Raw genomic sequence first — 13,406 nt, forward strand, 5'->3', positions numbered from 1 at the left:
ATTTAAAAGTTTACTCCTTTATGTTGTATGTGTAGAGATTAAATGATTAACAGATTTTTTTAGTTGTGCAGGGTTAAGTCTGATGGTAAATATTAAATATCAGTGTATGATACTTATCAGGCATTATTGTTTAGTTATTTATTTCTAAATGTTTAAATATAGGTGTAGAAAAATTCAGGGTTAGAAATTTGTTTTAAAAACTTAATAAAGTGTGCTTTTTTTTTTTGTGTGCGTTATTATAATATAAGATTAATATTATTTGTCTGTTACATTGGTGTTTTGATATTAATATCGTGATATATTTTCTTGTTATCATTATTGTTACTTTAATATTGTGTCAATTATCAGTGTGCATGTATTTTGCATAGTATTATTAGTATTGTGGCAATTTATTTTAGTATATATTTGGCATATTAATGTGATTATTATTATTATGGACGCTATATATTTATAGAGATGTTTATTGATTGCATATTTTCATTGTATATTAATTTGCATGCATGGTATTAGTATCATTGCCTTATTATTATCGGCCATATTTTAATTCTCATGTTAATTGTATAGTTTACAATCTTATTATTGTATACCTCATATGTTAGGGGCTAGTACGTTATTTTACCTATTCTTCTTATGTATCTTAGGGTACATTTAATGCTGCTAACTACATATATTCTTAATATTGTATTCTCGTCTTTTGATTATTGTTATCTTGATGTATGTACTTTTAGGGTTTTGAAATTGCTTCCAATACATTATGTACGTAGGGTTTTTTTTTGGTATTATGTATCTCTTGTATTTAATTTTGTGTATAGTTAAGGTTGGTGTTTAATTTTGTTGCCTAATTAAATAGGTTAATTATTAATTTTAGAATTAACTGTTTCCATAATTCAATTATTTTCTGCCATCCGTTTAGTAGTTTACATATTTAAAGATTTCAAATTGTTTTCTTAATTAATTATGTTAGCATATGATATGTCTTGTGCATATCTTTGAACCCGGACGTGCAGTTATATATTTAGGATAAAATATCATGATTTTAAAATGATGTATATTGTGAGTAATGATGTTTAGTATTGTTTACTGTTAATATTATTATTGTACCATTATTGTCATTTATTATCATTATTATTATTATTATCATATCTATTACTACTATTAATATTAGTATTGTTATTAGTATTAGTATTATTTATTAACGTTATCATTCTTATCATTATTAATAATATTATCACTATTTTTAGTATTTTCTTTATTCAATCTTATACGTACTATGGTATATATTTTGATAAAATATTTTCTTGATTTTTAAATCCCTATGATTTAATTGCGGGGGGGTATTAGCCTTTGGGCTTCACGTACCCTAAGCTCTGAGGGAATATATGTATATATTTATTTATTTATTCATTTTTCATGTGTGTTTATTAATTCATAAAAGGAGTAGTTTAAAGAATTATTAGATTAACTTAGGGATAATTTCAAATTAATTAGGTACCGTTCGTAAGAACGGGCGCGTAGGGGGTGCTCGTACCTTCCCCTCGCGTAACCGAACTCCCGACCCCAACTCTGGTAATGTAGACCGATTCTACCCCTAACGGGGTAGTAATCATGTGTTCTAACCGCACTAAAGGTTAGTGGCGACTCCGACATTCCATGTTTTTCCATGAAAATATTAAATTGATTTTTAATTTCGCCGTCCGGGGCACACGCGCTCCCGGGACGTTGCGACAAGTTGTATGACTTGAATTCGATATGGTTAATTTCTATGGTTAGAACTTCGGCCTTACAATATATATTTATTGTGTTTCTGGGATGATTTTGCTATTTTTTCTTTTCAATAGAAGTATATCAAGAATTTTATTGAAGGGAAGGGAAAAATATAGAAGGAAATTATTTTTTTTATTGTATTTGCTCACCATAATTAAGAATTTTATGTCAAATGAACATTCTATTTGTATTTGCCCACAATAAGTAGGAACAAAATGTTATTTAAATATAATTAAAAATTATGAAATATCGTTCAAATTTAACTTAAAATTTAAGAAAAATCTAGCTTAATTATGAGTGAAACAAAATTTTTCTGTCCATTAATTTACTAAATATTTTATTTTATTTCGTACTTTTCTGAACGACAAAAAATGAAAATATTTCTTCATATTTTCCCTCTTGTCCTACAAATTTGCTAAATAAGTTTTCATTTTATTTCACTCTTACACTTCTTGTTATTGTTGTTGTTTTATGCTTAGGGAAACTAGGAGCATAAGGTAGATCATTAACACTTCACTTGACAAATTAAGTTTTTGATGTTTATTGATTGTAAAGTGGATCCAAAAGCTCGGTACTTTATGGTTTGTTTAGGGAAGTTGCCTACGGAGACTTGATTTTCTAATTTTGTCAATGATGAACTTTTCTGTATTTTTTTTGAAAATACGGGATATTTTCAACCCCTTGTGAGCAGCAAAATTTAAACGGCTAGAAGTATTTTGCTTAGTGGAAGGGACTGTTTTATCATCTTGTTGCATTACAGGTTATTGAGCTCTTGTTAGTCTCTAGACAGTCAGGTTCTTGAAGGCTACTTTAGGGATGAATTGTTATGGATAAACTTGCTGCATAAAACATAGAGATCACTGTTTTTAGTTTCCTGTCAGAGGATGCAGAACATAAATTGAATGTCACCTGTCTTTAGTGTAAAAAACAAAAAACAAAAAACATATTTTTACCTGCTGAATGTTGTCAAATTAAGAATGCTGCTACAATTTTTAAAGGATGAGGCAACAATAACATGGGGAAGAGAAATTACTAGGTCATGAGCTTACCATGTCTTGTTTTAGAGTATGAATCAAATCCTATCTGCAAGAGAGTTTGATGTGGCTATAATGCTGCATAGGAGTAGTTGGAGAGGTGAGGCCACTTCACTAAAGTCTCTACAAATTATAATACACATTTACCCTGTGTTTGGGAGCTTTTATTTCAGTCGATTTGCATTTGTGGATTTGGACAAACTAATTTTGTCCAACTAGATACTAATACAAAATGAAAGTTCAAAATTTATGCTTTGAAACACAATCTTAAAAAAGTTGTCAAATAATTGTAAAATTAAAATGACCCAATTAAAGACATTGTATGTAAAGACCCGGTGAATTATATGAATTAAATAATAATGGGAGGAGAGGAGGGAAATTGAAAAAGGGGTCACAGCAAAAGCGTTTGTCGATGAAGTGACTTATTGGGATTGTCAACGAGGACAGGGACACATGTCTCGTCGACGAGGAATTACCGAGAGACTATTTTTAGCTCTAAATTTCATCGACAAGGAATGAGCATTCGTTGACAAACTTCCTTTGTGGCCTCGTCGACGAAGGTCAGTGTATAAATTGCCTTAAACTCAGATTTTAGCGCAAATTGTTCAAGAAAATTATATTTTCTCTCTCCTTTTCAGTTTTCCTCTCTTCTCTCTAAGATTCTGGGTCTATTCTTCGCTGGATCAACAATCCAAAGCCGCCACGACACTTCTGGGGAAGTTCTCTTCAAGTCTGCTGGAGTGGATCGTTGTGGGGTTAACTTGAATTCCATCTCAAATTCAAGGTAAGGTTTTTTATTTGGTATTTAGCTTTCTTACAGTTGTAGAAAATGTAGTACTCGAAGAAATACTGAAGTTTTCTTTAGGAAGATGTTATTTTCAGGGTATTGAATGGGGAACCCTGCGGGTGTAGGATCAGTCATATTAGGGGATTTCTAGTAGTTAGGTAAGGTAAATATGCTATGCCAGTTAAAATAGAGATTTTGACCAGTAAAATATAGTATATGTTTATGGCTTTTCAGAGTAGGAAATTATACAGTTTTATAAATTATATTTAATGAGTTTTAATTATTGTGTGGCATGAGAATATTAATATAGTACAAAATTCTACACAACTTTGTACAAAATTATGATTATATAGTTTCTACAGAATCATGATATACAAATTATACAATTTTATTACAAAGCTATGGCAACATAGTACTTACACGATCTGTGATACCCCATGGATGAAAGATTTAAAAGATTAGATGTTACTACCCATATCAACAAGGTGCACTTTTCTTTTCGGGAGTTTTCCCATAAGAACTCTACGGTTAAGCGTGCTTAGCTTGGAGCAATATTGGGATGGGAGCTCCTAAGAAGTTTTCTTAGGAAGTGTGAGTGAGGACAAAACACACTGAAAAGGACACGTGTTGATTTGTGGGGCCAGTCATTAGTCCGATAAGGCCCCCCCTGTTGTCTGGTCCAGGTGGAGGAGGAGAGATGCAGTGTTCCCTGGCAGATCCAGGTTGGGGCGTTACAAATGTGATGACTCAAAAATATATATACGATTAAAGTACAATAATAATAAAATAATAAAAATTGTCATTAAGTTAATATCAATACAGAAGTGTTTTTCTGTAGGATCCTTGATTCCATGTTTGATGCCTAAGAAAAACCTTGTCTTAGCGAGTGCTCAGAGACCATTGCGGCTCAATCGCTCCTTGGAGGTCGGCTTGGTCAAAATGGAATTTCATAGGATAAACAGGGTAGACACTATTTATATACGTAAATAAGTACATAAAATAATATTTTGACTAACATAATTTGTAGAAATATATGATAAAATAATAATAATATAAGTATCCTATACGGGGCCCACAAGACTGTGTGGGGCCCACATGAGTCTCGAAGTCGTGTGGAGGTTTACATGAGTCTCGAAGCTGTGTAGGGCTCATAAAATTGTATAAGGATTATTGGAGTTACGTAAGATCCATTTGAGTCTCAAAGTTGTGTGGGGGCCCACAAGACCATGTGGGGCCCACATGAGTTTTTAAAATTCAAATTTAATTCTTGTTCAAAAATAAATAATAAAATAAATAAATACTAAAAATAGTTTAAAAGTAATAACAATGATAATAATGATTAAGAAAAATAATAAAATAATAAAATAATAAAATAATTAATTAACTAATTAATTAATTAATTAGGTAAGTAATTAATTAAAAATTTATTTAATGGGAATGGTGGCAAGCACTCCCACATGACCTCCATCCCCATCCCATGCTCAACTCATACCTTGTTCATCCTTTGCCCATTATTTAATTTAAAAAAAAATTATAATTTCACCCATCTCCCCACACTTTTATAAATTCCATTTCTTCCCTAAAATTTCCCTATAAATAAGAAGCTCTCAACCTTCATTTTTCACAACAATTTTTCCAAGGAAGAGAATAATTAGTGAGTGAAAGAATTTGTGGTGGAGAAAGAATTTTTGAGTAAGTTTTCACTCACCCACTCTTTTCGATCTTATTTCTTAAAGATAGTTATTGTGTTCGTAGCACAAGGTAAAAAAAGAAGGTAAGTAAATTTGATTATGTTAGTTTTTTTTTATTTAAAATTCATAACCCGAGTTTATTTTGTAAGTAAATTTCAATTATATTAGTTAGTTCCATAAAAATTCCATGAGTTTATTTTTACGTATATTTAATTATACCAGTTCTATCTTTATATACTTGCATTTATTTTTGAGTTAAGAAATGTTCTAATCCCTTCGAGTAAATTTTCAGCATTTCTTTCTATTAAAAAAAATTATATATATTTTTAACACAAAAATTGTGTGGTATGAGTTTATTTCTACGTTGCATTTTTTTTTTATTTATGAAAAAATGAGTAAAGATGAGATTTTCACGATATTATTGCATAAATTATAATAAGATGACTTTAAAACCCCTTATGGCAAAGCAAATTTAAAGTTACAGATGCTCGGTACCGCAACTTAAAGTTTAAACAGATCAGAGTGCACCCACACTGTTTACAGAGTGATTATTTATGTTAGTGAATTTCTCCTAAGTCCACACCTGGTTTCGGACCAGGACTTAATAAGGAAAATCTCACTTAATGTTTACGTATGTTGATTTAGTTTGGTCGGCCAGCCAGCTAAGCCCAGTCTTCGGACCGCACAACCCAGTCATGGGGGTAAACATGACTTACGGCAAACAGACCTAAGAGTGGTTTTTACAATATATGTTTATACATATTTAATTATGTGTACAGAGTTATTAATGAGTTGAAGAAAAATTATAAGTTTATATGAAAAGAGCCATTCTTGTGCCTAAATGACGATTTAAAGGAAACATATAAGGAAAAGTATATGTATGTATATAGTTAAAATATTTTTATAGTTTTAAAGTTAAAAGTTTAATTTAACGGTTACAATATATGGTTATTAAATTTTACCGTTATAGTTGATGGTAAAAGTTTTATACAGAAATTTTTAGATTTACATTTATTTTAGAAGAAATTTTGAAGTTATAGTATTAATATTATTTTACGAAATTTTTAAAAACTCATTTTGGCCACACACTAATAATAATCTTATTTACTTACTGAGCGTTGTCTCACTCCAATCATATTTTTATTTCAGATAACTCTGAAGGGCATGTCGGAAATCAGGCTTAGCAAGCATGCGGGTGGGGATAGAAAAATAAAGATTGATTAGAAATATTAGTATGATGCCAGATATTTATGCTTGTGTAATTTTTATTCTTTTAAAATAAATGATTGTAATATGGATAATTAGCGCTTTGGTTTAATAATAATTGAGTTTATTTACTTCCGCTGTAAATCAATAGTAAAAAGTAAATATCCCAGACCCTTCGGGGTTAGGGTATTACACGATCATGATTTACAGTATATACAGACAAGAGGATATTTTTATAGTTTTCATAATACCATGATTATACAGTTTTACAGAACCATGATATACAGATCATAGAACCATGACATACAGAAATACAATTGATACAGAAATATAGTTTATTACAGCGTCATGGTTAATATAGTTGATACAGAATCATGGTAAAACTGATAGATTTTATATAGAAATGTATTATATGGTATCAGACCTTGATAGACTATTGCAGATCAGTTTACAGAGCACGATATCGTAGCTATTTATAGTTCAGAGTACAACCATATAACTCAGATAGTATGTGGATTTACAGTAGTCGATCGTGCCTATGTAGTGGATAGGCTCCCCATTAGTTAGGGTTGAGGAGGCCGATCTGATTTTCGGACTATAGCGACTTATCCTGGTAGGCCAGCTAGTGATAGGTCCCGCCTACGAGCCGTATAACCCTGTCATGAGGGGTTAAATCATGACATACAGTTATTCATTCAGGGAAATTTTCTCAGTTTTTATATGTATATTCAGATTTACAGAAATAGTAGATGTATCTATGAATATTAGAAGTATTATGAATAGAAAATTCATAAAGATAGTTATGTTTAGTAACATAGGTATGAACTATACTGTACGTTATTTATACATGTTTTCTTATATTCAATTATCTATGGTATTTCTAAATCAGATTTTACAAATATGTAACTCATTTGTCACACACTAGCAATAGCATATTTCGTCTTACTGAGCGTTGTCTCATCCCAGGGATTTAACATTTTTTAGGTGATCCAACTAGGCGAGTAGATCAGGCTCGCAGATAGAGGGGGCTACAGTACTGCCATATCTGTAGGGTAAGTATTTTGGAGGTTATTTTTGTATAACCCTAGTTTCAATTGAGGGTATTTTTGGGAATAGCTGTGTACGTATATTTTGGGAAATATTCTGACACTTTGGTATTGTATATATATGGTTATAGTTTTATGAATTCAGCTTTTCGCTGCTTAGGTTGTTTGTTGTGTCTCAGATTCCATGGGTCCTATCTAGACCGTGATGAGGGTTTGATTTATATTAAAAGGTATCAGAGCAGTGAAATTTCATAGTATATATATTTATAAAAAAATAAAAAAATAAAATCTGGTCGTTACATTGTAGCCTCCAACTTGTGAAGTTGTCCATGTGCGTGGGATAGGAAATCATAGGAAAATTGAGGCATGGGCATCCATGAGTGCTAAATGTAGTCCTCCATTAAATTTACTAGCAATGCATTGTCTATAGTTCTTCCATCAAGTCTAAACAATTATTACAGGATCATTTCTTTAAAAAAATTAGTAACTATTCCTCTTAAATCACATGATCAATTATGCATTTTCAAAATTTTGGCATTATCCTATTCTTTTGGACATTTCATATATAATTCAAACTTACAAAAATTTAAATGCAGCTACTATTATTAAGTTCTTGTGTTAATAATTACGAGATTATTTCTTTTTAAAATATTAATTATGTGTGTTTACTATTTTGCAAACATGGCACCAGGAGGTCCACGTGGCCGACTTCCTTCCATGCACTCAACTACATCGCATGAGGATGATCCGACATCCTCGAGACAGGCGGAGCCCGTCGGTCTTGATGCGGTGGCACCATTGTCTGGCCCATCGGCACCTCGACTAGACATGGATACCTCAGGTCGGGACGACACGCAGGGTGAGTTGCCCACCATTATGAGCAGCACTGGTAAGGTTATCTTTTATTTATTTCAATGTAAACTATTGATTTTATTCACGTGTTTGATTAACCATATTGTTCTTAATTTAACTCTTTTTTCAGCATCGACATCCACGGCCAGGTTAGGCCGTGGTGTCATGAACAACACGGCCCTAAAGAAACATTGGGAGAGGACAGGGTAGCGCATTCGGGTCAACATTCCTCCAGGCTTCACCGCCCTGTGGGACGATTGGTGCCCAACGTGGACACGAGAGCTCGACATTATATGTCGACAGTATGCTCCAGCCACAGCCTTTAGCTGGCTGCAGGTGACTGAGGTGCAGCGCATGGTTCTTTACATGCACATCTTGGTAAGTAATCCCAAACCATTTTTTTTATTTAAATCCTAAGGACCAAAGACAAGCTAAAAAATCTTCAATAAAGCGAAGGCAAACTTAAAACCTTCTAAAAATCATCAACAAAGTGTACATGAGAAACATACTTCATTCCTGCCAAGCAACAAACCTTCCACAAGGCCACAAGCCTCACACCTAATTAGCACTCTAAGTAAGACATTTACCACCAAATTGAACAAAAAATGAAATAACAGACTGCCATGAAGAAAATGAAAGATGTAAACCAAGATTCCACCACTATCATTGAATAGAAAAAAAACAAACCATAATTCATTTTCTCAATCTATAACCAAAGTTTTTTATGTCCATAATTGAATCCAAGAAACCCCAACTCAATCTATCATAAACCTTCTCACAATCTAAGTAACAACTTCATGCACAACCCAAGCTGCATCAAGAATGCTTGAGAAGCAACCTTCTGGACAAAACTAGAAAACCTTAGTTGAATTGTGTTTTAACGTTTTCTTGGTAATATTTTCTTTATGGATGGTATTATTTTATATGAATTGTATATTGAACTACTGGAATACATGCTTGTGTTGAATGCCAACTGCATGACTGATGCACTACATTGTGAATTGCATGCTGGTAGTGGATTTAGGTTCTCGCATGGTCAAACTCACTAGTATCTACATGATGCATATTATTGTGATTTGTTTGCTTGAATCTATCAAGTTTTAGTGTAGGAATTTTTTGAGAAATGTCTAATTTACAGACGGCATCTGTTGAAATTTTGTTAAAGTTTTCCTAGAATAAAACCATGTACAAAGAAACGTATGCATGATCAGTTAAAACTTAAAGTCATCCTAACTTGCGCCTCTCATGTGTTGATATTCGTAAGAAAAAAGGCAATCTTAGGCTTATCATTGAAAATCTAAAACACTTGGCTAAGAACAATAATGTATAGAATACAGTAAAAGGTCAAGAACTAAATGCCATATAAGTGAAAGCCACTTATGAACATTAAAACCCATTAAAGAATCACAAATCGAAACCTCCTATATATTGAAAAATTTTATAGTCAAACTCAAGTTAGCAAATTAAATCCTAAGGACCAAAGACAAGCTAAAAAATCTCCAACAAAGCAAAGACAATCTTAAAACCTTCTAAAAATCATCAGCAAAGTGTACATAAGAAACATACTTCATTCTTGCCAAGCAACAAACCTTCCACAAGACCACAAGCCTCACACCTAGTTAGCACTCTAATTAAGACCTTTACCACCAAACTAAACAAAAAATGAAATAATAGACTGCCATGAAGAAAACGGAAGATGTAAACCAGGATTGCACCACTATCATTGAATAGAAGAAAAACAAACCATATTTCATTTCCTCAATCTATAACCAAAGTTTTTTTATGTCCATAACTGAAACCAAGAAACCCCAACTCAATCTATCACAAGTCTTCTCACAATTTAAGTAACAACTTCATGCACAACCCAAGCTGCATCAAGAATTCTTAAGAAGCAACCTTCTGGACAAAACTAGAAAACCTTAGTTAAATTGTGTTTTAACGTTTTCCTCGTAATATTTTCTTGATGGATAATATTATGTTATATGAATTGTATATTGAACTACTGGAATACATGCTTGTGTTGAACACCAACTGCATGGCTGATGCAGTTCATTGCGAATTACATGTTGGTACTAGATTTAGGTTGTTGCATGTTTGAAATGTTTTATTTTGTGAAAACAACCATATTTCAGGTACATGTTTTATAGGAAAATGTCCAATTTACAAACGGCATACTACCGAAATTTCATTAAATTTTTTTTTTATAAAAAATCATGTACAAAGATAATTATGATAAGCTCAAGACCATAGATGAACTTTAAGGAAAACCCTTCGGTTGACCGACACCGGATTTTTTCGATGTCTTGAAAAAGGCCTAGAAATGACCCTAGGACATTCACTCATGCATATATATGAATGGTCATTTAAATAAGGTGTTTGCATGCTTAAACAAGACCAAAATGCTCTAAATGGGTACTTTTGGTCGACCATACTTCACAGTACAAATACGCCCGGTCGACCGAACCCGGACCAGGTCAACCATTTGATCACAGTCCGGTCGATCGAACCGTTATAGTTCAAAACCCCCCGATCGACCGAAACGCCTAGAGGTCAACAATTTGACCATCTGGTCGGCCGAGCCAATTTTGTACTCCAACTACCTGGTCGATCGAGGGTCCTCGGGAGATGCCCCAATGGTATGGTCGATCGAACCATCTTGTTCATTTCTTCCCGGTCGACCAAACTGAGATGTTTGGAAAAATCACCCTTCCCAGTCGACCGAGAGCATAGTTCATTTCCCCCTGGTCGACCGAGTCCCAGTTTGTGATGACCCAAAAATATATATATATATATATATATATATGATTAAAGTACAATAATAATAAAATAATAAAAATAGTCATTAAGTTAATATCAATACAGAAGTGTTTTTCTGTAGGATCCTTGATTCCATGTTTGATGCCTAAGAAAGACCTTGTCCTAGCGAGTGCTCAGAGACCATTGCGGCTCAGTCGCTCCCTGGAGGTCGGCCTAGTCAAAATGGAATTTCATAGGATAAACAGGATAGACACTGTTTGTACACGTAAATAAGTATATATACATAAAATAGTGTTTTGACAGACATAATTTGTAGAAATACATAATAAGATGATAATAATATAGGTACCATATGTGGGGCCCACAAGACTATGTGGGGTCCACATGAGTCTCGGAGCCACAAGACACTGTTTATATACGCAAATAAGTACATAAAATAATGTTTTAACTGATATAATTTGAAGAAATATATGATAAAATAATAATAATATAGGTATCTTATGCGGGGCCCACAAGACTGTGTGGGGCCCACATGAGTCCCGAAGCCGTATGGAGGTTTACACAAGTCTCAAAGCTATGTAGGATGCATAAAATCGTATAAGAGTTATTCGAGTTACGTAGGATCCATTTGGGTCTCGAAGTTGTGTGGGGCCCACAAGACCATGTGGGGCCCACATGAGTTTTCAAAATTTAAATTTAATTCTTGTTCAAAAATAAATAATAAAATAAATAAATACTAAAAGTAGTTTAAAATTAATAACAATGATAATAATAATGATTAGAAAAAAATAAAAAAATAATAGAATAATTAATTAAGTTATTGATTAATTAATTAGGTAAGTAATTAATTAAAAAATTATTTAGTGGGAATGGTGGCAAGCACTCCCACATGGCCTCCATCCCCATCCCATACTCAACCCATACCTTGCCCATCCCTTGCCCATTCTTTAATTTTTAAAAATTATAATTTCACCAATCTCCCCACACTTTTATAAATTTCATTCTTTCCCCAAAATTTTCCTATAAATAGGGAGTTCTCAACCTTCATTTTTCACAACAATTTTTCAAGGAAGAGAAGGATTAGTGAGTGAAAGAAATTGTGGTGGAGAGAGAATTTTTAAATAAATTCTCAATCACCCACTCTTTCCGATCTCATTTCTTAAAGATAGTTATTGTGTTCGTAGCACGCGGTAAAAGAAGAAGGTAAGTAAATTTTGATTATGTTAGTTTTATTTTATTTTATTTTAAATTCATACCCGAGTTTATTTTGTACGTAAATTTTAATTATGTTACTTAGTTCCACAAAATTTCTATGAGTTTATTTTTACGCATATTTAATTATACCAGTTCTATCTTTAATATACTTGCATCTATATTTGGGTTAAGAAATGTTCCAATCTCCTCGGGTAAATTTTTAGCATTTCTTTCTATTTAAAAATAAAATTTTATATATTTTAACACAAAAATTGTGTGGCATGAGTTTATTTCTACGTTGCATTTTTTATGAAAATATGAGTAAAGATGAGATTTTTACGATATTATTTTAAATTTGCATAAATTATAATAAGATGATTTTAAAACCCCTTATGGCAACGAAAGTTCAAAGTTACAGATGCTCGGTACCGCAGCTTAAAGTTTATACGGATCAGAGTGCACCCACACTGTTTACAGAGTGGTTATTTATGTTAGTGGATTTCTCCTGAGTGCACACCTAGTTCCGGACCAGGACTTAATAAGGAAAATCTCACTTAAAGTTTACGTACGTTGATTTAGTTTGGTCGGCCAGCCAGCTAAGTCCAGTCTTCGGACCGCACAACCCAGTCATGGGGGTAAACATGACTTACGGCAAACAGGCCTAAGGGTGGTTTTTATAATATATGTTTATACATATTTAATTACGTATACAAGTTACTGATGATTTGAAGGAAAAGTATAAGTTTACGTGAAAAGGATCATTCTGGTGCTTAAATGACGATCTAAGGAAAACGTATAAGGAAAAGTATATGTATGTTTATCATTAAATGTTTTTACAGTTTTAAAGTTAAAAGTTTAATTTAGCAGTTATAATATATGATTATAAAAATTTACTGTTGAAATTGATGACAAAAGTTTTATGCAGAAATTTTTAAATTTATATTTATTCTAAAAGCAGTCTTGAAGTTATAGTATTAAATATTGTTTTACAAAATTCTTTAAAAGCTCATTTTGGCCACACACTAATAATAATCTTATTTACTTATTGAGCGTCGTCTCACCCCAATCATATTTT

The sequence above is a fragment of the Malania oleifera genome, chromosome 9 (assembly GCF_029873635.1).
Source record: "Malania oleifera isolate guangnan ecotype guangnan chromosome 9, ASM2987363v1, whole genome shotgun sequence".
NCBI lineage: Eukaryota > Viridiplantae > Streptophyta > Magnoliopsida > Santalales > Ximeniaceae > Malania > Malania oleifera.